Raw genomic sequence first — 26,407 nt, forward strand, 5'->3', positions numbered from 1 at the left:
GCTGATTTCATTTCCCTTGCGTAAATTCCTAGGAGTGGGCCAGCGCCATGGCTCACTTGGCTAATCCTCCGCCTGCGGTGCCGGCACCCTGGATTCTAGTCTCTGTTGGAGAGCCGGATTTTGTCCCGGTTGCTCCTCTTCCAGTCCAGCTCTCTGCTATGGCCCGGGAGTGCAGTGGAGGATGGCCCAAGTGCTTGGGCCCTGCACCTGCATGGGAGACCAGGAGGAAGCACCTGGCTCCTGGCTTCGGATCGGTAGCAGCCATTTGGGGGGTGAACCAACGGAAAGGAAGACCTTTCTCTCTCTCTCTCTCTCTCTCTCTCTCTCACTCACTCACTCACTGTCTAAATCTGCCTGTCAAAAAAAAAAAAAAATTCCTAGGAGTGGGATGGCTGGATCACATGGCAGGTCTATATTCAGATTTTTGAACTAACTCCATACTGTCTTCCATAGTGGTTTTACCAGTTTACATTCACACCAACAGTAAGTTAGTACCTTTTCTCCCGCATCCTTGCCATCATTTGTTGTTTGTTGATTTCTGTATGAAAGCCATTCTAACTGGGGTGAGGTGAAATCTTGTGGTTTTGATTTGCGTTTCCCTGATGGCAAGTGATCCTGAGCATTTTTTCATGTGTCTGTTGGCCATTTGGATTTCTTCTTTTGAAAAATGTCTGTTTAAGTCCTTGGCGCATCTTTTAAGTGGGTTGTTTGTTTTGCTGTTGTGGAGTTCCTTGATCTCTTTATATATTCTGGTTATTAATCCATTATCAGTTGCATTGTTTGCAAATAATTTCTCCCATTCTGTTGGTTGCCTCTTCACTTTCCTGAGTGTTTCTTTTGCAGTATAGAAACTTCTCAATTTGATATAATTTCATTTGTTGATTTTGGCTTTGATTGCCTGTGCCTCTGGGGTCTTTTCCAAGAATGCTTTGCCTGCACCAATGTCTTGCAAGGTTTCCTGGATGTTCTCTATTAATTTGATGGTATCAGGTCATAGATTAAGGTCTTTAGTCAATTTTGAATGGATTTTCATGTAAAGTATAAGTAGGAGTCCTCCTTCATACTCCTGCATGTGGAAATCCAGTTTTCCCAGCACCATTTGTTGAAGAGACTGTCTTTGCTCAAGGGATTGCTTTTAGCTCCTTGGTCAGATATAAGTTGGTTGTAGATGTTTGGATTGATTTCTGGTGTTTCTATTCTGTTCCATTGGTCTATCTATCTGTTTTTGTACCAGTACCAGGCTGTTTTGATTATAACTGCCCTGTAGTATGTCTTGAATTCTGGTATTGTGATGCCTCCGGCTTTGTTTTTGTTGTATAAGATTGCTTTAGCTATTCAAGGTCTTCTGTGTTTCCATATGAATTTCAGCATCATTTTTTCTAGATCTAAGAAGAATGTCTTTGGTATTTTGATTGGTATCACATTGAATCTATAAATTGCTTTTGGGAGAATGGATATTTTGATGATATTGATTCTTCCAATCCATGAATATGGAAGATTTTTCCATCTTTTTGTATCTTCTGTTTCTTTCTTTAATGTTTTATAATTCTCATCATAAAGATCTTTGACATCCTTGGTTAAATTTATTCCAATGTGGCCAGCGCCGCGGCTCACTAGGCTAATCCTCCGCCTTGCGGCGCCGGCACACTGGGTTCTAGTCCCGGTCGGGGCACCGGTCCTGTCCCGGATGCCCCTCTTCCAGGCCAGCTCTCTGCTGTGGCCAGGGAGTGCAGTGGAGGATGGCCCAAGTCCTTGGGCCCTGCACCCTATGGGAGACCAGGATAAGCACCTGGCTCCTGCCATCGGATCAGCGCGGTGCGCTGGCCGCAGAGCGCCAACCACAGCAGCCATTGGAGGGTGAACCAACGGCCAAGGAAGACCTTTCTCTCTGTCTCTCTCTCACTGTCCACTCTGCCTGTCAAAAAAATAAAATAAAATTAAATTAAATTAAAAAAAATAAAAAAAATTTATTCCAATGTATTTGATTTTTTTTTGTAGCTATTTTGAATGGGATTGATCTTAGAAGTTCTTTTTCAGCCATGGCATTGTGTATGCAAAGGCTATTTATTTTTTGTATATTGCTTTTATATCCTGCTACTTTACAAAACTCTTCTATGAGTTCCAATAATCTCTTGGTGGAGTCTTTTGGATCCCCTAGACATAGAATCATGTCATCCGCACATAGGGATAATTTGACTTCCTCATTTTCAATTTGTTTCCCTTTGATTTATTTTTCGTGTCTAATGGCTCTGGCTAAAACTTCCAGGACTATATTGAATAGCAGTGGTGACAGTGGGCATCCTTGTCTTGTTCCACATCTCAGTGGGAATGCTTCCAACTTTTCCTCCATTCAGTAGGACATTGGCTTTGGGTTTGTCATAAATTGCCTTGATTTTGTTGAGGAATGTTCCTTCTATACCAAGTTTGCTTAGAGTTTTCATCATGAAAGGATGTGGTACTTATCAAATGCCTAATGATAATCATATTTTTTGTTCAGAAGTTTGTTAATGTGATGTATCACATTGATTGATTTGCATATGTTGAACCATCCTTGCATACCAGGGATAAATCCCACTTGGTCTGGTTGATTGATCTTTCTGATGTGTGGCTGGATTCAATTGGCTAGAATTTTGTTCAGGAATTTTGCATCTATGTTCATCAGGGAAATTGATCTGTAGTTCTCTTTCTCTGTTGCGTCCTTTTCAGGTTTAGGAATTAAGGTGATGCTGGCTTCCTAGAAAGAATTTGGGAGAATTCCCTCCATTCCGATTGTTTTGAATAGCTTGAGAAGTGGAATTAGTTCTTCTTAAAATGTCTGGTAGAATTCAGCACTGAAGGCTGGCGCCGTGGCTCACTAGGCTAATCCTCTACCTGTGGCGCTGACACACCAGGTTCTAGTCCTGGTTGGGGCGCCAGTTCTGTCCCAGTTGTTCCTCTTCCAGTCCAGCTTTCTGCTGTGGCCCGGAAGGGCAGTGGATGCCAGTTCTAGTCCCAGCTGCTCCTCTTCCCATCTAGCTCTCTGCTGTGGCCTGGGAAAGCAGTAGAAAATGGCCCAAGTCCTTGGGCCCCTGCACCTGCGTGGGAGACCCGGAAGAAGCTCCTGGCTCCTGGCTTCAGATCAGTGCAACTCTGGCCATTGTGGCCATCTGGGGAGTGAGCCAGCAGATGGAAGACCTCTCTGTCTCTACCTCTCTCTGTAACTCTGTTTTTCAAATAAATAAAATAAATCTTTAGTAAAAAATAGATTACTAGTGTGCTCACAAGAGTGTTGACTTAATGAATGATTATATGTTGTGTTAGAGTTCTTTGATGAAAACGCTGATTGTGAAAGTTTCTAACAATGTTTTTATTTTATATAGATGGACGCAGCAGGATTCAAAGCATTTTACTGACTGAACATAGAGTACTTCATCATTATTTAGATACTGCCATCCCCATGGAGGTTCACGAACAACATTTACCTAACATGGAAGTAGTTTGCAACAAATTGTTCTTTTAAAAAAACATATCAGAGGCTGGTGCCATGGCTCAATAGGCTAATCCTCCACCTGCAGCGCCGGCAAACCGGGTTCTAGTCCTGGTCGGGGCGCCGGATTCTGTCCCGGTTGCCACTCTTCCAGGCCAGCTCTCTGCTATGGCCCGGGAGTGCAGTGGAGGATGGCCCAAGTGCTTGGGCCCTGCACCCCATGGGAGACCAGGAGAAGCACCTGGCTCCTGCCTTCGGATCAGTGCAGTGCGCCAGCCACAGCGGCCATTGGAGGGTGAACCAACGGCAAAGGAAGACCTTTCTCCCTGTCTCTCTCTCTCACTGTCCACACTGCCTATCAAAAAAAAAAAATTTAAATAGTAGTGTTTAAATATATTTTTAAATGCAAGTGTACTTCTTAAAAGCAAGAATACTTTCTTATATAACCACAGAAAAGTGAGTTAAAGCCAGAACATTTATATTAATATTATCTAATTTATAGTGCTATATATTCTATATATATTCTATATATATTATAATTTATAGTTAATCATATTTTTCCAATTGACCCAGTAAGTTTCTTTATAGTAAATAATAATAGATTATGGTTTTGGATTTAATGTTGCATTTAGGTACCTTATCATTTTAGATATTTTAAAATCAGAATGGGGGCTGGTGTTGTAGTACAACTGGTTAAGCCGTCACTTACAGCACTAGTATCCCATGTCTGAGTTCCAGTTGGAGTCCCAGCTGCTACACTTCAGATCCAGCTTCCTGCGAATGTGCCTGGAAAAGCAGCAGATAAGGTCCAAGTAGTTGGGTCTCTGCCCCCGATGTGGGAGACCTGGATGGAGTTCCAGTCTCCTGGTTTTGGCCTGGCAAAGCCTCAGCCTTTTATATTTTATATATATATATTAAATATATATATATATATTTATATTTATGTGGCCTTTTATAGAGTGAACCAGCAAGTGGAAGATCTCCTTATCTCTCTGTCTCTGTCTCTCTCTCACTCTGCCTTTCAAATAGATAAAATAAAATCAAGATCAGTTAGTCACCTTTTCCTGACATTTACACTCTTATGGTATGGGCAAGTTCATTTGTAAAAACTTACTATCACTTTGTGTTTGTCTGCTTTTTCATAATTAGATTGAGGGTAGTAAGGAGAGCACCAGAGAAGAGATCAGGAGGAAATGGAAGCTTTTTAAAGAGATGAGTATTTTCTTGGTACACACAATATGAAAAGTCTAGCATAAAAGAGCAAGTGTTGAAGCTATGGGCTGCTCAATCTTGGACTGGGAACCTCCAGAACCATAAGCCAAACTAAACCTCCCTTGTTCATATGTACATTCTCTTAGGTATTTAGTTATAGTGTCAAAAAGCTGACTAATACAATGGGTTTCCAAGAACCCATGTCCCAGTCCCTCTGCAGGTATTGCTGTCTCTCCTACACCCCAGAGCTGGTTGAACTCAGGGTGAGAGGACCAGCCTAGTGCCTCAGCTGGGACAACTCTGAAGGGTCTTCCTGACCCTTATGGGCACTCCTTATGGGACAGGCTGGCAGCTGCATTGCAGGTCAGCCTTTCCCTCTGCCTAATCCTGCCATCTTCTCTGTCTCTTCTGGGTTATTCCAGGGAGCACTCCCAAGTCAATCTCCTGCGTGTTAATCTGAGCATTTCAGATTCTTTCTCCCGGAAAACTGAGCTAGAACTGGGCTGTTTTACATATCTGAATGGGTGTTTTAATAAGCATTCCAGGCCCTGAAGCAGGTCTATTTATAATCACTTTGAATGTATTAAAAATCATTAAGGTAGCATGCATATGCATAGTCCTATTATAAAAACATCAATGCATCATGATTCCTATAGGAACTGCTGTGCTCAAACAGCAACACTTTCCAGAGGTTCACAAGAGCTTGTGTCTGGATTGCTCACAACAGCCAGAGCTTGGGGCTTAGGTTTGCATATCCAGAAATTTAACTTTGTCCGAAGTGACCACACTCAGAGAAGCTAGTGCAGAGTAAGGATAACCTAACTGAGAAAAGAACACACAATGATTGGCATACTCTTCCCCCGTAAGAAGAATCTACATAGGAAGTCAAATCAGGACTTCACTTGATGACTAAGATGATTTATCTGTTTCTGATTTATTTAATTTGTCATGATCTGATCTTATTTCTATCACTTAGCCCGGTAAGACCAACAATCAAGCCAGATACTCATTTCTTCTTCCTGAGATGAAATAGTTTATAATTCACCATTTAACTCTTAAAAATACAAGTCTCAGCCTCCTACTGGCCCATAAATATCCACTCTGGCTCCCCTTCTAGTAAGTCTCCAAAACTAGTGTCCAACTATTTTTTAAAGCAAACTTGACCATGTGAACCCTCTACAAACTCTACCGCAGACCTGCAGTAGTTTCCTATTGGTCTTTCATGAAGATATGTTGACTTGACCTTGTCCAGAAGGCTGTGTGTGGTCCAATGACAGGAAAAACAAAATCAGTGGAAAGCCCTATAGGCATTACTTTCTCCAGGAAACCAAATCAGCATAAAATACAAGAGGCTAACCATCTGAAAACAACAACCTGACTCCTGGGGAGGCTGTAGCTGTAGCTGACCTTGGGAAGTCCTGTCCCTTCTCTGTCACAGTCCCTCTCCATCGGTTTATAAAAATCATCCAGCAAAACGAGCACGATCAGCTCAGCAACAGCCAACACTAGGAGTGATTTTGCCTGCTCCAGAGCCTCTGAGGGCTCTCCGGTTTTGTGAAACTACTTCCCTACACGGCCTTGTCCTCAACCTTAGCTCCAGAGCTGCAAGGAAGAACTTGGACTGTGAAGTCATTTTACACAGACCTTACCTCATTTAGGTCTCACAGTGACTCCATCAGATGGATAGAGAGAGTCCTCTTCATCTGGGTACTCGTGGTCCGAGTTCTTGCTCTCACAGCACTGTGCCAAGAAGTGAAAGTCACAACAACATGGAAATAATCACTAACCTATTGGCCTTTGTGATGAACTACACACAGGCTTCCCTTCTGCTGAACACTTGGGTCTGCCCCTCACTCTCACATCAAGATCTTCGTCTTCCTTTGGCAGGATTAAAGATGTGGCCCAACCCGACTGTGAACAAACATGAATTTTTGCACACTGCTGCCTGGTGGCACAGAAATTAGAGCAACACTGGATGGTAGTTTGGTCACAGATTTGGGAATGTAAAATGTGCACTGCCTTTGCCTCACTTCTAGGAATTTGCCCCAAAGTTCAGTTTCTCTTAGTACAGAACTGAGAAGGAAGTCCAACTGACTTAAGATGGTGAAAACTGTTGCAAATAATATAGTTTTAATATAGAAATATTATGTATTTATATATAATATATGTTTGTATATAATATACATAAATAAATTTATAAATTATAAATATTTAAATATAAATGTAAATTTATAGTCATAGAAATATAAATTTATACATTTATATTTTATAAATTTATATTTATGTAAATATAGATATATGAATATTTTATAAATATTATATAATATATAAATATTATATATTACAAATATAGAATAATACAGTTTTAATAGAAAACTGTTAGTAGCCAAAGATCTTAGGAAACATAATTTTTCAAGAGCGACTTCTGTATGATTGTGCTGTAATGCCAAATGTGAATAGAGGGATTTCTTTCTTTCCTTTTAAAGATTTTATTTATTTATTTGAGAGGTAGAATTATAGACAGTGCGAGGGAGAGACAGAAAGTCTTCCATCTGCTGGTTCACTCCCCAAAAGGCCACAATGGCCGGAAATGAGCCAATGTGAAGCCAGGAACAAGGAGCTTCCTTCGGGTCTCCCCGCATGGGTGCAGGGGCCCAAGCACCTGGGCCTCTTCCACTGCTTTCCCAGGCCACAGCAGAGAGCTGGATGGGAAGAGGAGCAGCTGACCAGAACCTGTGCCCATATGGGTTGCTCGCGCCGCAGGCAGAGGATTAACCTACTGCACCACAGCACCAGCCCCTAGAGGGATTTCAACTCATAAAATCATATACTCACATCAGAAAAATTTTGCTAAAAACAATTATTTATGTGATTCAGTCTTTTTTCAATTTAAGTACTACATGGTCACAACTATAACTTAAATGTAAAAAAAAAGTATTTTCATAATGTTAAGCCTTAGTTTTCAAGATAGAATTCCTCCCTAAACCATAAATGTTTCCTAGTCAGTATAAAATACTGGTCTTCTTTCCAGTTAGAAGAAAAATTTATTTTTGTTAAAAATTATCCTTTGACAATAGACCCTTTTAATTTATCCCCATTATAGATGAGTAAATTAAGGGTTAGAGAGTTTAAGGAATGTTCCTAAGACTATAAACTCAGGATTTAGTGGTGGGCATTTAGTGTAGCTATTAAGATGTGGCTTGGGACACCCACATCCCATATCAAAGTGCCTGAGTTCAAGCCATGGCTCTACTTCCCATTTCAGCGTTGTGCTAATGTGCGTCCTGGGAGGCAGCCATGAGGACTCCCGTGGCTGGGTCCCTGCCCCCAACATGGGAGAGCTGGACTGAGTTTCTGGTGTCTGGCATCTGCCTGGTCTAGCCCTAGCTGTTGCAGAGTGACAGCTGTTGCCCCAGCTGTTGAGAGTGAATTGGTGGATGGAACATCTCTCGCGCTTAGTCTTTGGCGCGCGCTCTCTCTCTCTCTCTCGCTCTGTCTCTCTACATTTGAAATAAAATTAAAATACTAAAAATAAGTAAGAAAAGCAGACAGACTTGCACTTGGCATCATTGAATAGGGTAGTTGTAAGGCAAGGACAGAAATACCCACCAAAACAGATGGGAGGTATAAAAGGAACCCTCAAACTCTCCTAGGTGGTAGATTTTCTTTCCTTTTCTACTTATTTATTTTTATTTTTATTTGACAGGTAGAGTTATAGACAGTGAGAGACAGAGAGAAAGGTCTTCCTTCTGTTGGTCCACTCCCCTAATGGCCACCACAGCCGGCGCTGTGCCAATCCAAAGCCAGGAGCTGGGTACTTCCAACCAGTCTCTCATGCGGGTGCAGGGACCCAAGCACTTGGGCCATCCTTTGCTGCCCCCCTGGGCCACAGCAGAGAGCTGGACTGGAAGAGGAGCAACCGGGACTAGAACCCGAGGTGCTGTTGCCGCAGGTGGAGGATTAACCAAGTGAGCCATGGCGCAGGCCCCTCTTTCTTGCTTGCTTTTTTTTTTTTTTTTTTTTTTTTTTTAAGATTTATTTGTTTGAAAGGCAGAGTTACAGAAAGAGAGAGGAAGATATAGATTTTCCATCTGTTGGTTCACTCTCCAAATGGCCATAGTGGCTGACGTTGGGCAAGACTAAAACCAGGAGCCAGGAGCTTCTTCTGGGTCTCCCACATGGGTGCAGGGGCCAAAGCATTTGGGCCATCCTCCACTGCTTTCCCAGGCACATTGCAGGAAGCTGGATTGGAAGTGGAGCAGCCAAGACTGGAATCAGGGTTTGAGCCAGCATCTCAGCCAATGGTGGTAGATTTTTAGAAACCTGACACCATTTCTAAAAAGAGGCAGTTTAAAAAATCAAGCAGACTTTGAAGTGAAGTTAAAATCACTTATATAAAAAAACCAACTTTTTTACATATTGTGTGTTAAACAGGCTAATAAGTGGTAGAGGAAGAGCCAAATAAAGTATAGGAGCTCCAGTGCAGACCCAAAAACCAAAATGAAGGCACAACTGTAGTATCCTTGAAATTCCTTTTATAACTGGTGAGTGATTGCTTTTTAAAGGTATGATTATCTTAAGTGGTATAATCACAGAATATTAAAAAAAACAAAGAGAAATAATAATTTCCTAGAATTTATTCAAATTATTATATCTTTTCTTAGGCTGCCCACATTAAATATGAATGAGTTTTGAAAAGTTGAATTTCACTGTTCTAATGAAAAGAAGTCTTTAGGGGAATCTTTCTCTTAATTGAGAAAATGGAAGTTTTGGACTTAATCCTAAAACTAGAAATGAGATGTTGAAATTTCAGAGACATTTTCAGTTTTAAAAAGAAAAAAGTCTTCCTAACTTTTAATTAGAATGTTAATCATGAATTTCTAATGTCCATGAAGATTTAGAAGACAGGGAGGCATCAAACAGAAATTTATTTTTCAAAATATTTATTTATTTATTTATTTATTGACAGGCAGAGTGGACAGTGAGAGAGAGAGACAGAAAGGTCTTCCTTTTTACCGTTGGTTCACCCCCAAGTGGCCGCTGCGGCCGGCGCACCGCGCTGATCCGAAGGCAGGAGCCAGGTGCTTCTCCTGGTCTCCCATGTGCGTGCAGGGCCCAAGCACCTGGGCCATCCTCCAGTGCACTCCCGGGCCACAGCAGAGAGCTGGACTGGAAGAGGAGCAACCGGGACAGAATCCGGTGCCCCAACCGGGACTAGAACCCGGTGTGCCGGTGCCGCAAGGCGGAAGATTAGCCTATTGAGCCACAGCGCTGGCCTATTTTTCAAAATATTATGTTCTCTTACATTTTTCTTTTGTGAGGAGCTTAAATGTCAGATTTTCTAAAGGGGTGGAGGAAGCCTATCACATAGGCTATAACATTTGGACAGTTTTCCACATATACAACTTGTAGGAGCCATTTGTACTGCTGCCAGATACTTCTGGTTTTCTCTCTTTCCTGCCTTCCTTTTTTTTTTTTTTTTTTTTTTTTTTGTCACCAGACTATTGTCTTCAAAGCTTATATGGAGCCATGCAACTTCTCTGGCCAATGTGTTATGAGTGAAAATGTCAACTTGAGACCCCAAGCTTGCCTTTCCTACCTACCATAGAGATGAGCAGTGCTCAAGGTGAGAGCCTGCATCCCCAGGCGACTCTGAGGAGCAAAGTGTTCCTGCTGGCCAGCCAAGGACATAGGGCATGAGCACCAGATGAGCCCTCGCCATCATAAATCACGCTGCATCTCTGTGATCATCTGTTACTGCAGCGTCCCTGAGCCTCAGCCTGCTTTCCTGCTGTATTTCCTGTCACACGGATGGGAAGTCATTTGTGTCTGTCTCTGCTAGTATCTGGAATTTAGAAAAATTAACGGCTAGTAGATAAGAATTAAAGCAAGAAGAGGTGTTTGGTGCACCAATTCAAGCACCTGCTTGGGACACTAAATCCTCTATCAGAATGCCACGGGTGTCTGGTTTGAGTCCCAGCTTCACTTTTTTTTTTTTTTTAAGATTTATTTATTTACTTGAAAGTCAGAGCTACAGAGAGAGGAGAGGGAGAGAGAGGGAGAGGGAGACAGAGGGAGGGAGGGAGGGAGGGATGTAGAGATGGAGGGAGGGAGGGGGAGAGAGAGAGAGAGAGAGAGAGGTCTTCCATCCACTGGTTCACTCCCCAAATGGCTGCAATGGCTGCAGCTGAGCTGATCCCAAGCCAGGACCCTGGAGCTTCCTCCAGGTCTCCCACATGGGTGCAGGGGCCCAAGCACTTGGGCCATCCTCTTCTGCTTTCCCAGGCCATAGCAGAGAGCTGGATTAGAAGTGGAGCAGCTGGGACTCAAACTAGCATCCATATGGGCTACTGGCACTACAATTGGCGGCTTTATCCACTATGCCACAGCGCAGGCTCCTGGGGTGTGCATTTAGTCTAGTGGTTAAGACAACAACTAAGATGCTCATGTTCCACACTGAACTACCTGGGTTTGATTCCTGGCTCTAACTCCTGTCTCGAGCTTCATGCCAATGCAGACCCTGGAGGCTACAGTAATGGCTCAAGTGTTTGGGTTCATGCCACCCACATGGGAGCTATGGATTGTACTCAAAGCTCCTAGCTTTAACCACGGCTTAGCTCTGTTGGTTGAGGGCATTGGAGGGGTGAACCAGTGGGTGGCAACACTGTCTCTCTCTGCTTCTAAAATAGTAATAATAATAATAAGCATTTAAAAACTCCATATCTATATTTACATTTTCATTATCATTCCTAATATTTATATCTTTCCTTTTTTCCATGGGATTAGTCTTGCCAAAGGTTTTCCCATTTCCTTTTTTTTTTTTTTTTAAGATTTATTTATTCATTTGAAAGTCAGAGTTACACAGAGAGAAAGGAGAGGAAGAGAGAGAGGTCTCCCATCTGCTGGTTCACTTCCCAAGTGGCTACAATGGCTGGAGCTGAGCTGATCCAAAGCCAGGAGCCAGGAGCTTCCTCCAGGTCTTCCCATGTGGGGCAGGGGCCCAAGAACTTGGGCGATCTTCCACTGCTTTCCCAGGCCATAGCAGAGAGCTGGATCATAAGTGGAGCAGCCAGGACTTGAACCGGCGCCCATATGGGATGCTGGCATTGTAGGCAGTGGCTTTACCCACTATGCCACAGCACTGGCCCCAGTTTTCCCATTTCAATGTCTGTTCCAAGAATCACCTTTTGATTGTCCTTAGTCAACTTCAATCTTTTATCTTCTACTGAATTCATTTCTGCTTTTATTTTTGTTTGTTTGTTTGAAAGGCAGAGTTACAGAGAGAGGTAGAGACAGAGAGAGAAGGAGAGAGAGAGAGAGAGAAATGTCTTCCATCCACTGGTCCACTCCCCAAATGGCCACAGAAACTGGGACTGCGCCAGGCCAAAGCCAGGAGCTTCTTCCAGGTCTCCCAAATAGGTGCAGGGGCCCAAGGACTGGGGCTATCCTTTGCTGTTTTCCCAGGTGCATTAGCAAGAAGCTGGATCTGAAATGGAGCAGCCGGAACTCAAACAAGCACCCATATGGGATGCCAGTACTGCAAGCTGGGGCTTTAACTCACTGTGCCACAGTGCTAGCTACTCTGCTTTTATCTTTTAAAAATGTTTTTGAGGGGACTGGTATTGTGGTGCAGCAGGTTAAACTGCTACTTGTGATGCTCACATCCCACATGAGCGCTGGTTCGAGTCCAGGCTGCTCCACTTGTGGTCCAGCTCACTGTTAGTGTGCATGGGAAAGCAGCACTAGATGGTCTGAGTGCCTGGGCCCCCTGTCCACCCACCTGGCTTCAGCCTGGCCCAGCCCTGAACATTGCAGGGCTGAACATCCATTTGGGAAGTGAACTAGCAGATGGAAGGTATCTCTCATTCTCTCTAACTCTACCTTTAAAATAATTAAATCTTTAACACATTGTATTTGACATTATTAATCACAGCGGAATTTAGTATGTTGGAAAAACACAGGCATATATGAGAATGATTGTAAACTTGATTTGGATTACTTGGAACACATTAGGCTATGAATCCTTTGAGGGGCTCTTGCTCTCATTTGTATATCTTTCTACTTTCCTTTGATTTCTTTTATTTTCTTTTTCATGTTTCCTGAATAGAAAGCTTAGTTCATCTGTTGTTCACTTTTGCATTTTCTGTTAATTGTATGCACAATGGTAAATTATCTTCTATATGTTGTTTTGGCTATACAGCATAGTTGCAAAGTTGTAGATACAGAAAAGCAGCTTTGGCTCCGGCACTGTGGAGCAGTGGGTAAAGCTGCTGCCTGTGGTGCCAGCATCCCATATGGGCACTGGTTCATGTCCTGGCTTCCCCATATCCTATCCAGCTCCCTGCTGATGCACCTGGGAAAGCAACAGAAGATGGCCCAAGTGCTTGGGCCTCTGAACTCATGTTGAAGACCTGGGAGAAGTTTCTGGCTCTTGGCTTTGGATTGGTCCAACTATGGCCGGTCCAATCTGGCCATTTGGGGAGTGAACCAGCAGATGGAAGACTTCTCTCTGTGTCACCCCCAACCTCCTGTAATGCTGCCTTTCAAAAAAAAAAAAACTTTAAAATGAAAAGCAGCTTCACTGACATGGTGGAAGGTTTTTATTACTAGATTTCCCTCCATTGTCATTATCCTGCCACTTGGCAGCTATTGGTTATTTGCCATGTGGTTGGTCAGGGTGCTCAGAGTTCATGAATGAGTACAAAAATCAACTGAACAGATCACTCGGCTTCTCTCACTCCTTCTGGCCTCCAATTTTAACTGGTCCACTGCATTTTGCTGACTTGGAGATATGGGAATAAGTGCAGAAAGGAGATGAAAGTTCATATTCAACTGCAAGTTATTAAGGTGAGCCATGGCCATGGTGTGTATTTGAGACCTGGGTTTACTACTGTTTTAAGTTTTAAGAGTTCTTTTCTTCTTCTTTTTCTTCTTCTTCTTTTTTTTTTTTTTTTTTTTTTTTTGACAGGCAGAGTGGACAGTGAGAGAGACGGACAGAGAGAAAGGTCTTCCTTTTTGCCGTTGGTTCACCCTCCAATGGCCGCTGCGGCCGGTGCACCGTGCTGATCCCAAGGCAGGAGCCAGGTGCTTCTCCTGGTCTCCCATGCAGGTGCAGGGCCCAAGCACTTGGGCCATCCTCCACTGCCTTCCCGGGCCACAGCAGAGAGCTGGCCTGGAAGAGGGGCAACCAGGACAGAATCCGGCGCCCCGACTAGGACTACTACCCGGTGTGCCGGCGCCCCAAGGCGGAGGATTAGCCTATTGAACCGCGGCACCGGCCGAAGAGTTCTTTTCAAAAAATGTGTTGTTAAGATTTTTTTCTCCTGAACATATGATCCGCTGATGTTTCCTGTTGCATGTGCCTAAGTTACCCTTTACATCTAATAGATCAAATCAAATACTGAATGGGAAGAGTCTTTCATATTCTTGCTTTTAATTCCTAAGCCGGCAGTAGCTAGTATTTCCACTTTGGCATAAAAGAAAAAGCATTTTGGTCCAACAATCCACCCACTTCTCCTGGGGGATATTACCGGCTTTCTGTTGGGAAGACGTGTCATCAGTGTCTTGAGTGATGAACCTCCCCAGGGCACTGGACTCCCCTAAGTATAGAAGAAACTGCCTCACTGCAGAATGGCATTGTACAGGCACTCCCTTCAGGATACTGGCCAACGTTGGCCACATTTCCCCAGGCGGAAAGTGCACATCAGCTTAAGGATGCTCAGTTTACAGGGTCACTCAGAGGCTCGCCCCACATCTCCACCTGCAGACCCAGCTGTGCCCCATTACAGGAATTATTAATTCTAATGTCTGAGAGAGTTGGTGATAAGTTTTGGAAATCCTTGCATATGAACTATAATGTAGATCAAAGTTTCTTAACCTAGGTCTGTGAACTTTGGTGAAATAATAAACATACATATTTGTATATTTTATAAATGTAACATGTATACTTATATTTTAACAAATATGTACATTTATAGTATCTGGGGCAGGGGTTTCACCTAGTGGTTAAGACACTGGTTAGGATGTTTTATGCTGTAAGAGTACCTGGGTGCAAGCCCCAGATCTGCTCCTGATTGTGGCTTCCTGGGAGGTAGCAATGATGACGCAAATACTCAGGTCCCTGCCACCCACGTGGTCAACACAGGTTGAGTTCCTCACTCCCAGATGTAGCCTGGCCCATCACTGGGCACCGTGAGCATTTGACAGGTGAGTCAGTGGATGGGAGATTTTTTTTCTTTCTTTCTTTCAAACAATAAATAAAATTTTATGTTAGTTTTACTAAACCCTCACTGAAGATTAGCATTTCTTTCATTATGAATGTAGGCAGTGAACCACAGTCATCTTAGCCACACCTGTAAGTTTGCCCTGAGTAGAAATCACATGCATTTTCTCCTACACTAAAATTGGTACAGATATCTTGAAATATTGTGTATATTTACTATGACTGCAAAATCACTACAGTCTCGATCTTGTTACTGAACGCATTAAGAAAGATGCAGATAGCTAATTGTTTTTGTTATCCATGGCTGTAGAACAGAGTACCCGAAAATTATATGGCTGGCTGAACACAACAAATATTTGTTATCTCGTGGTCTCTGTGGGCCGGGAGTCCAGGCTTGGCTGAGCTGGCTTTCCAGGCTCAGGGTCTGGTTACAAAGCCGCAGTCATCCGCAGGCTCAGCTGGGAGAGAATCTGCTTCCAAGCGCCTCACGTGATGTTGGCAGCAGTGAGTTCCTCAGGGGCTTCTGAGCCTCATTCCTTGGTGGCTGATGTCTGGAGATCTCTCTCTGTTGTACCACAAAGCAGATCACAGCCTAGGAACCGGCTTCTGTTTGAGCAAGTAAGAGAGCAAGGGAAAACAAGCAACATGGAAGCTGGAGAGTTCTGGAACCAAGTCATGGAAATGACATCCCATTGCTTCTGTGCTGTATTCTGGGTTTTTTTGTTTTGTTTTAGAAACAAGTTACTAGGTCCAACCCACACTCAAGAGAAGGGAATTACATCAAGCAGGAAGATCAGAGGGTGAACATGATTGTGCACTGTTTTAGAAGGTGTCTATCACACAATTTCAAAAACTCATGACGTAGTATTTGGATAACTCTGTGTTAATATAATCTATTTCCTTTATAGCAATAGGTGGTTTATTTTATGTATTTTAGGATGCAATTTTGACAAGCGGTGCATAGTCTTCACCAAACTCCCAAAAGGTTACAGAGCACTAATTTGTTTTAGTTTTGGTGTCTTCAAAAACCTCCTGGGGGCATTTGTTTTGAAAGATCTCAACTTAAAGGACAGGGCATTTGGTCCAGCATTTAGGACACAGGTTAGAGTGCCCACGTCTCACATCGCAGTACCTGGATTCGATCTGCGGCTCTGGTTACTGATTCCAGCTTCCTGCTAATGCAGACCCCAGGAGACAGTGGTAATGGCTCCAAGAATTGGGTTCCTGCCGCCTGTGTGGGAAACCTGGCTTGCTTTCCTGGTCATGCATGGGCTTCAGATTGGCCCAGGCCCAGCCATTGTGGACATCTGGAGAGTGAACCAGCAGATGGGGAGCATCCTCTCTCTTTCTCTCTTTCTCTCTCTCTCTCCATTTCAAAAAAAATTTAGAAAAGAATGATCTCAGTGTAAAAACTTAAGGTCAAAGCTGTAGCCCACTGCATGCCTACTCTGGTACTGGAGTTCTCTATTGTAGTGCATACTACCATGGTGCCATGACAAAGAGCATGGCACTCCTGAAAATACAAGTTTGCCGTGAAACAAACCATAATCGGTTCATGATCCTGTGCACTTGAATTTGGATGTGTGCAGAATTGAACTTTGTATGCTTATATATGACAACTGTCCCTTGAGCCTCAACCCTACCACTTGAGCGGAGCCGATTTCCCCCAAAATACATGAATTACTGCACTAGCGGTCTTCCCACTGCCAAGCCATGTATGAAACAGAGTGTAAGACCACTGAGAGGTGGGGTGTCATGATTCTTTCCCAAGTATTTTGCAAGGATCACCTCCTCTTGGCAACTTAAAGCTAACAGCTGTCATTTGTAAAGGACATTTCCTGCAAGCCCAAGCACTGGCGGCCTATATTGTCTTAATAGCCTGAAAGCAAAGGGTATTTTACAACACCTCCCGTTGTCAGTTTGCGGATCGATTTGTCAGCAGTGTGGGGAATGATTCTCCTACGCTGCTGGCCCAAGGGCCAGTCTTCTCCCAAATTGCAAACTGCATGGTTTCCCCCGAGCCACGTGGTTTGAGTCATCCCCCAAGGAGGTGATTTTCCACATAACTCTCCTGTCCTAATGATAAAGCAGCCCTGTACTGTCAGATAGTTCAGATTTTCCAAGACAACCCAAGCAAGTTTTGCTACCATGCTGCCAAGTTTGTTGCGGGCTTTCCAAGCCCTAGTTCTTCCTCAGTCTCTCCAGTCCAGACATGGCTAAAGAATCCGTAACCTGAGTGCTACCCACACCTGCCAGGCAACTTGCTCAGCCAGTCTTTGCCGACCACAGCTTCCCAACGCGCAGATGTACCTGCCTCTTCCCAGATCTACTATTGTTTGTATCAAAAGGTGAATGACTGAGGAGGAATTCTGATGACGTTTAGGACATGTGACTGACGTGACAACCACTGGGGGCCACTGCCAAGAAAGGCCTGAGCCAGTTCTGAGACAGGGGGTTGGCGAGACACGGCCCGGACACCAGCCGGGGCTCCCTTCGTCTCGCGGAGGTGGGTGCGGCCGGGGCCCGCGCCGGCGTTGACGACAGAAGGCTACTTCCGGCTGTGGTGCGCATGACGTCACGGCGAGTCGGACCGGCCCAGCCACCGAGAAGCCGAGGAGGGAGGGCTCGCGAGAGTTCAGGCAGGCCGCCCCGAGATTCCGGCACGGCCGCCGGTCCCGCCTCCCGGGGGCGGGGCGAGGGCGGAGCGGGGAGACGCGAGCGGACGGGCGCCCGGCCGGCTGCGGTCCGTGCGAAGGCTGAGCCGGCCGCGGGCGCGATCGGAGGCAGGTGAGTGCGCGGAGGCGGCCGCGGCTGGGGCGGCGCGCATCGGAGCCTCTGGGCGCCCGGGGAAAAAGCCGGATTCGTTGCGGCGCAGGGAGCGTCTCTCCGGGAAGCTTCGGAGCCGGCCTTGGCCCTCTTGGTCCTCGGGGGGATACCGGCCCGGTGCCTGAGGAGGGCCGGCCTGGAGCCCCGGAGGCGCCGCTGTCCGGCCCCGAGCCCTCGCGCCGCGTCCCCGCCCGCGCCTCACGGGCGACAGCAGGCGTCGCGGTGCGCTCCCGCCCCGGCCCCTCGTCGCGGGCCGCCGGGAGGACGGCTCGGGCACGGCGGGGGCTGTGCGTGTGCCTGTGCCCCGGACCGGTGCGCCGGAGGCCGAGCGTTCGGCACGGACGCGGGGCCCCCGGGACCCCTCGCCGCGGTGCCTTCCCCCGGGCACCTGTCGGTGGCGCGGGGTCCCGGCGCGGCAGAGGCGCCCACGGCCGCCCGAGTGGGCGCCGTGTCCGTCACCTTGGAGAAAGTTGCCCGGGTGGGTGACAGCAGCAGAGGAAACTTTATTTTCAGATCCGCGGGCCTGGGTCCACGGAAGCCCCTTTTGTTGTGAGTCTGGGCGGGGGGCGGGAGGGACCCGAGAGGCGCGAGGTGGGGGCGGCCGTGCGCGGGCCAGTGCGGTCCAGCGCGCTGCTGCGGTCCGAGGTCTTGCACCTGACCGCGGGCAGCTTCTCAGAGGGGCCGCTTACTTGGAAATGGCCAGAGCGTGAGCTTGATGGTTGCTGAAATCGGAGGACACAACTCTCCGTGGCTTCCCCTCGTGCCTCCTGGTTGTCAGGTAGCGATTGATGGGTAAAGCCTTGTCCTTTTTGGCCCGAGGGCTTTAATTTCACAAAGCAGGATCTATGTTCTTAAGCTCAGTTCCTCTTGCCTAATGCATTTTTTTTTAAAAAAAAAAGAAAGTTCTTGATCTCAGCCCTATATGTATATAAGATGCAGGAAACCTCTTTGAGTTTGACTGCCTTTCTCTCTGTGCCTCAGGGTATATAAAACAATTAACTTTATTACACCCTCCCGCCAGCAGCCGAGAGGTAGTGCATGTGAATTAGAGCTCCTAGGACCATTTAGGGAGAGAGAAATTAGTTCAGCTCTCATGTTCAATGCTGATAGTTGCACAGGTTCGTCCAAAGTACTTGAATCTGAGAAATCCCGATCTGAGAAGAGGTGCAGTGGGCACAAAGGATTTTGGTTTGACTTTGTTTTCTTCCTCTTGGTAAAGTGGCTTTGTAGCGTTTCTCATTTGGCTGGGATGTGTTTAGAATGAGAAGCAAGGTTGAGTGTAGTTTTTGTTCTTTGTAAGGCACTGCCACTGGGGAATGACAAAAATTAGGCTTAGAAAAACCACATTAAATGGGCACGGTTCTCCATCCTTTTGTTTTGCAGTTTAAGGTAAAGTCTAGAGATTTCTCATTATTTCAGCAGTCTTTCATACTGAAAAATTAATTTCAAAGGGAGGATGCTCACAACAAAGGAAAAATTATACTTTCTAGAAAACGAAAACAAAGCAATGGAGTCAGTTCAACAATTTGTTTTCAGAGAAGTCTGTTCACAGACTAAGGGCTCAACATCATTGTTGAGCTAAGGTGAACTTGGATAACATTCTTCGGTGAGCCTTGCCAGCGATCTGGAATAAGTTGGAGGCTTTGAGGAGAGGGTGCAGAGCCAGAAGGATCTGCATCTCACTGTGAGGCTGAAATGATTTCATTTTACAGAAATACTGGGTTCATCAAAGAGTTCATGGAAAATGTGTTATGAAAACACTGTGCATGGATTTCCAAAGATTTCTGCACTAAAGTAAACTTATCTTTCATTCGATGTTTATAAGCATTCCGAAGTAGTCTTGTGGTGCAGGGCGAATCCAACAAGTGCGTTGTCATCTTAGGATCTTGCTCCAATCAGCAGATGCACAGGTAATGACTAGGTTACGCCTGATCTATGCAGAATTGTGTTGCTACAGTTTTAAAAAGCACCATGGGTTATTTGAATGAGATCATGAAAGTGTGCTGTGAAAGCATGAAATTTTGGAAAAATAAAAAATAAATGTCTTTGGTGAGTAATTAAAAATATAAAGTGAATCCTCTTTTCCTCCTCCATTTTGCGTGGACATATTTGTTCAAACTTTAAGGGAGTAGTTAGCAAGGTCTGACCAGAACCCAGTATAGGCTACAGAGCCTTTGCCTCCAGGTAAAGGTGTGCTTATTGGCAGGGTGTTAACCTGTAGAGGCAAGAGAGCAATGGGCAACAATGAAGAGTGTGTGTCGCCTGGTACGCCCAGATGAGCTCTGACCTCTGCCCTCAAGGAGATACCATCTCTTGGGAGGGAAATGTCCCCACCCAGATAACTGTAACACAGCGTTCATTATGTGAGGAAGCCAAGCAGAGTGGGATTAAATCTTGCCAGACCAATTAAGGAAGACTTTGAGTGGGCAAAGACATTTGTATAGCCCGTTTGTTAGATCTAGTCATATGATAATGACAGTGAGCAAATACTTTATGTAATGCTACTTGCCACCGGACCCTTTCCTTGTTTATCTGGGCTTAATGCTCCACAACAACTATATGGAGTTAGTATTTTTTAATTCCCATTCTGCAGATGGAGTAACTGAGGTATCGTGGTTGGATAGCTAGTAGGTGGTAGAACCAGGATTTCAGCCCTGCTACTCTGGCTTGTCCGTCTATAGCTGAGAGTAGCTGCTGTCAGGATTTTCTCTCCCATTCATGGTGGTCTTTCTCAGGTCTGTAGTATCAGAAGAATTGATTTAGGAAAATACAATCATCCAGCATCTAAATTTTGCGATCAGTTTTCAAGAAAGAGCTCCAAAATGATGAAAATTCAGGTAAAGGAGTTATTTTTTGACATGTTTGTTATTTGAATACATTTTTGGAAATTGCTCAATGCAAATGAAATTTAGTCACCTGCCAGTACCCATACCGACTTAAAACTGAGGAGTTGTGACTGGATTAATTCCTTTCCTAGTGGAATCCTTGCATCATTGTGTATTTTGTTGTAGTTTTTTCAGCCACCTGGCTCAGGGTTTTTTTGGATTGAATTCTTAAGTTTAAATTTGGTTAATGATTGAATGTCGGTCCCAGCCCTTTTAGTTTTTATTTCCACAAACAGCTGTGCTTATAATGGCTGAAAAGAGGCTTTGAACAGTGTGTAATACATGTATAAAATGAGAAAAGTTCATTCACTGGGGCTTTAGGTTGGGACAACTATGAAAGTTCTTTGGGCTTATGAAGTAGAAAAACCGCTATAGAAATGCAGTGTGCCTGGTAGGGACTACTCAAGAAATGTTGGTTGAAAGAGTGGCCCAACTGATTTTATTTGGAAATTTCAGGAATGGTCCACATTTGTTACTAGTTATCTAAGCACTGGAATCCCAGTGAAGTCTCCGGGTGAGCGGTGGTAGAAGTGCTGCCTGGCCTTACCTGTCCAGCAAGATCTGGACTTTGCATTTCCTTTGGCAGTGCTGGGATTGACCCTCTGCCTAGTTCCAGTCAAGCTCTGGGGGCTCAGTCTCTAAGTGAATGTAGTAAGTATTCTCTCCTTGACCTAGTGGGGTGGATTTATTTATGGCTGATGAACTTAAAACCTAGTGGGACAAGTAAAAAAGCTAAAATCAAGAATTGAAGCCTGTATATTTATATTATTAAAGTAAAGTAAAGATAGTAAAACAAACAAGAAAGCAAAGTGGGTTTTTTTCCCTAGTGCCTTAAAGTAGTACCAGTGGTATACTATTTCCATTTACCCTCTCCTGATTGACCCAGTTTTCAGTATCTTTAGCCCTGCTCTTATGGAGATGCTTACAAGTCCATTTTATTTAGCTATAAAATATTTACAAGTTCCTCTAAGTACAAGTTTTTTTTTGTTTTTAAGATTTATTTATTTATTTGAAAGGCAGACCTATAGAGAGGCAGAGGCAGAGGTAGAGAGAGACAGAGAGAGGTCTTCCATCTGCTGGTTCACTCTCCAAATGGTTGCAACAGCCAGAGCTGAGCCAGGAGTTTCTTCTAGGTCTCCCATGCGGGTGCAGGGGCCCAAGCACCTGGGCCATCTTCCACTGCTTTCCCAGGCCGTAGCAGAGAGCTGGATCAGAAGTGGAGCAGCCGGTAACTGGCTCCCATGTGTGGTGCCAGTACTGCAGGCGATGACTTTACCTGCTACACCACAATGCTGGCCCCTGAGTTTGGTTTTGAAAAGTTGTTTTTAGTAAACAGGAGTGTCATTTGGTCCATCAGAGGGAACCCAGACATCCTGTCACCTCTTCGCATAAAAAAATTTGGGGGGAATCCTTCCCACGAGAGAATACTTCTATGTTGAAAATGCCCTGGGACAGGTCGCCTCCCGCTGCACAGACTTGGAGGAGGACCCTGGCAGTTGCAGGTTGTAGGGTGGTGACCTGTTGGCTGTGATATGTGAGTGCGGGCAGATCTCAGGCCTGCTAGGATTCTTGGCTTCTGTGTTCTTGACGAAGCCCCCTGCCTTGGTCTGAATTCACACTTGACCAGTTAGCAGCTCAGATTGCTGTAGCTGTCTGGCCACGGACAAGGAGCTTTCTTGTTTTCCTTGTCTTGCTGCTGTTCCTGATTTCACATGTTAGAGTGTGTAAAACCTCTGATCCTGTGTGCTCAGTGGCTGCTGTTCACCTGTTTTATGGGTGTGCTGCCTCTGCGTCTGACTTAGGAGGGGATTTTATCCCCCTTTTTCGTAATTCTTGAGACATTTTACTGCTGTGTGTGTTCTACATAGGCTGGAGTTACTGATGTTTGACACCTCAGATCAACCACAAATCCAGCATTCTTCCCGTTCCCGAAAAGATAGAACAAGATGGCAGACACCGACATGACTGGGTGCAATTACTGGTGCCAGCTCCTTCTGACGTGCAGAGTGGCTGTGCCTTTGTGTGGAGCACCACTTCCATTCTCTTTAGGAAAGTGTGGGAAAACAAAGTGTAGCCGCTAATCAGCACTGTTTCAGAGGGGATGTTATGTTCCGCCATTGCTATTCCACTTCATGACTTGGATATTGGCTAGTTTTCTAGATTCCTCAGCAATCCTGAAGAAGTGTTTTTGACATTTAATATGAAACATACTTTGTTCATCAGTATTTCTTGAACTTTGTCTCCCCATGGTAATAAATAGGTTTAGCTCTCTGAAGTCATCTTTGTCTCTACATATTCCTGACTCCTTTCTTCTTTCAGAATGTCACCCAGCAGGGTACAAGTCTCATGATTTTGTCAACAGCAGTAACTGTTTCCTTATCACTTGCTGTGTGCCATAGTACTAAGTCCTTTGTGCATATATTATCTCATTTAAACCCCACAACAACCTTGCTAGTCATCTTTATTTACACCTGAGGAAACTGGGACTTAGGTGAAGTCATGTGGGTGGATAGGAAGTGATGTGGGTAGATACAGTGATCTTTAAGGGCCAGCATTATGGCTCAGTGGGTTAAGCCACTGTGCTTGTTTGAGTCCTGGCTGCTCCACTTTTGATCCAGCTTCTTGCTAATGTGCCTGGGAAGGCAGTGGATGATGGCTCATGTACCTGGGCCCCTGTCACCCATGTGGGAGATATGGATGGAGTTCCTGGCTTCTGGGTTGACCCTGGCCCAGCCCTGGCTGTTGTGAACATTTGGAAAGTGAACCAGTGGATGGAAGATCTCTCTGTCAGTTCTTCTGCCTCTTCACTCTGCCTTTCAAATACATAAATAAAATATTTTTTTAGAAAATGTGATCCCTGGCCGGCGCTGCAGCTCAATAGGCTAATCCTCCACCTTGCGGCACCGGCACACCGGGTTCTAGTCCCTGTTGGGGCACCGGATTCTGTCCCGGTTGCCCCTCTTCCAGACCAGCTCTCTGCTGTGGCCAGGAAGTGCAGTGGAGGATGGCCCAAGTGCTTGGGCCTTGCACCCCATGGGAGACCAGGAGAAGCACCTGGCTCCTGCCTTCGGCTCAGCGCGGTGCACCGGCCGCAGCGCGCCAGCTGTGGTGGCCATTGGAGGGTGAACCAACGGCAAAGGAAGACCTTTCTCTCTCTCTCTCTCTCTCTCTGTCCACTCTGCCTGTCAAAAATTAAAAAAAAAAAAAAGAAAAAAAAGAAAGAAAATGTGATCCCTAAGATGCAGATGCTTTCTCTTTGATTGCTTTAATTTATTGTGAAAGTTCTGCTTTGCTGTTTACTTACCTCTCTCGTCTGGTCCCACCTGAGTTTTCCTTCTTCTTTCTCTTCCTGCTCTCTAGTTATTTTTCCTTTCCGCTTTTTTTTTTTTTAAACTCAGCCCCTTCTTTTTTTTTTTTTTTTTTTTTTTTTACAGATTTATCTTATTTATTTGAAATACAGAGTTACACAGAGAGGTAGAGACAGAGAGGTCTTCCATCTGCTGGTTCATTCCCCAGATGACTACAACGGCCAGAGCTGCGCATATCCGAAGCCAGGAGCTTCTTCCGGGTCTCCCCTGTGGGTGCAGGGGCCCAAGGACTTGGGCCATCTTCTACTGCTATCCCAGACCATAGCAGAGAGCTGGATCGGAAGAGGAACAGCCGGGACCAGAACCGGCGCCCATATGGGATGCCTGCACTTCAGGCCAGGGCTTTAAGCTGCTGTGCCACAGCAGTGGCCCCTCCTTTCTGCTTTGCTTATAGTTTTGCATGTCCAAACACAAATTTTTTTGGGAAAAGCATTCAGAAATACAGCTATAGTCATATTTAGATTGCTGTCTTATATAGGGGAACTTGCTCTTGATCTGTTTCATGAATAACACTAGTAGTATCTTGTTTTGTGCTTTATAGTTCTCTGAAGTACTGTTACATATTTTCTTCCATAATCCTCCTGGCAGTTGAGTGATGTCAGCAGTGAGGGTGTGACTGTTACACCCAGTTACGGGTACAGAGAAAGCAACTCAGATTAAGTGACTTGTCTGAGTTCTCAAAAATAAGAGAAGGAACATGAATTTAAACTCAGGGCCTTTGGCTCTAGTATGAACACTGTTTACCACGCCAGTCTTCTTGGCAGATTCAAAGCTATGATAGGTAGAGTGTTTACATGGCCGGTGCCGCCGACACCCCGGGTTCTAGTCCCTGTTGGGGCACCGGATTCTGTCCCGGTTGCTCCTCTTCCAGGCCAGCTCTCTGCTGTGGCCCGGGAAGGCAGTGGAGGATGGCCCAAGTGCTTGGGCCCTGCACCCGCATGGGAGACCAGGAGGGAGCACCTGGATCCTGGCTTCGGATCGGCGCAACGCGCTGGCCGTAGCAGCCATTTGGGGAGTGAACCAACGGAAGGAAGAACTTTCTTTCTGTCTCTCTCTCTCACTGTCTAACTCTGCCTGTCAAAAAATAAAAAATAAAAATAAAAAAGGTAGAGTGTTTACTAAGGACTCTACAGATGAGTTGATGAGGCATAGTTCTTGCCCTTAGCAGTTTTGATGCTGAAATAAATGAGATAATCAAATGTTATGGCTTCATTCAAGTCAGTGAGGAGCAGGTAGATATCATTATGGGCCAGCCTTTTTCATAATGGTATTAGTTTTGAGCCTTGAGCTTTGTGTTTTGTTTTTTTTTTTCCCAGTATAGAGAAGCTAGAATTTTCACCCTATTTGATCATGAAATGTTTGGATCCTTATTTACATTGCTGTCTGTCTCATCCTGTGCTCAATTGCTTGCATTCTAACTAAGAGAGAAATGATGAGCAATGGGGTAGAGGGAGGGCAGGTGTAAAAAGTGAAATTGAGGAATTGGGGACCCCAGGACAGGGCTTGATGAGGTAGCTTAGATCTTACAGCAGCACTGTTGTAGGAATTGGGTGTGAAGAATGGATAAGCCACAGCTTCACCTCTGGAAAGTTGTATTATTTAGAGAACAGAGGGCTTATTTTAATGATCCGTTTTGGAGCTGTTCTCTTGTGCTAGTATCGTTTTTCATTTAGATCTTACTGGCTGTTGATATTGTTCCTGAGCTTAGCGTTTGCCTGCTGTGGAAACACCACACGATGCCTGCCCTTCACTTCTGTTTCTCAGCGTAGGCTGATTGCCTGGTTTGTAGCACTGGGGAGTTGCCCTCGATTGTCTTTATAACAGAGATCCATTTCGTGGGGATGCTTCTTTCAGATCTGGTTGAGGCTTTTCTCCATATGTCAGCTGTTATCTAGCAGATAAACAGAATCGATTTTTTTAAAACTGTTTTTGTGGCTCAGAATGGAGAAATTTTAGTACCAAATGGTATGTATCTGACCCATTGATATTCTTCATACTGGCAGGTCCTAAAGGAATCACAGACTCATAATGTTTCCCTGCGGTTAATCATCATAATTCAATATTTATCACCTGTTGGCAGGGTGCTGTGTTGGAGTCTAGGCAAAACAGAGATGAGTTAGAGGTATTCCCCTTCCACTGAGGGAGATTCAGTCCAGTGAGAGGCCTGACCTGTGATTTAGATAGAAAGCTCTAAGCGAGTAACAGGGTGCTGTGGGCATGGAGGAAGGAGAGACTGCTGGCTGGACAGAGCAGGTGAGCCTCCGCTACACAGCACGTACAGACTGGTCATTTCAGAGTAAAGGCGTGCCCGGTTACCCTACAGAAGACGATAAACTGTATGTCATTTTTTTTATTTTTTAAGGTTTATATATTTATTTGAAGGTCAGAGGTAGGGGGCAAAGTTTCCATGTGCTGGTTCACCCTCCAG

At 45.0% G+C, this 26,407-nt stretch overlaps 1 protein-coding gene across 4 annotated transcripts in view; it reads left to right on the forward strand.

Moving 5' to 3' along the window:
• The window catches only part of STK38L (serine/threonine kinase 38 like), a 124,909-nt gene that overhangs the window by 16,484 nt on the left and 82,018 nt on the right, over positions 1-26,407 (forward strand). The window contains exon 1 of one of the 4 annotated variants that reach the window (XM_062194980.1): positions 17,610-17,687. The exons of the other annotated variants lie outside the window; for them this stretch is intronic. The gene's annotated coding sequence lies outside the window, so the exon portion shown is untranslated. Of the gene's footprint in view, positions 1-17,609; positions 17,688-26,407 lie in introns of those variants that run through there. 4 annotated transcript variants of the gene reach the window in all.

Source organism: Lepus europaeus, chromosome 6, assembly GCF_033115175.1.
Source record: "Lepus europaeus isolate LE1 chromosome 6, mLepTim1.pri, whole genome shotgun sequence".
Classification (NCBI taxonomy): domain Eukaryota; kingdom Metazoa; phylum Chordata; class Mammalia; order Lagomorpha; family Leporidae; genus Lepus; species Lepus europaeus.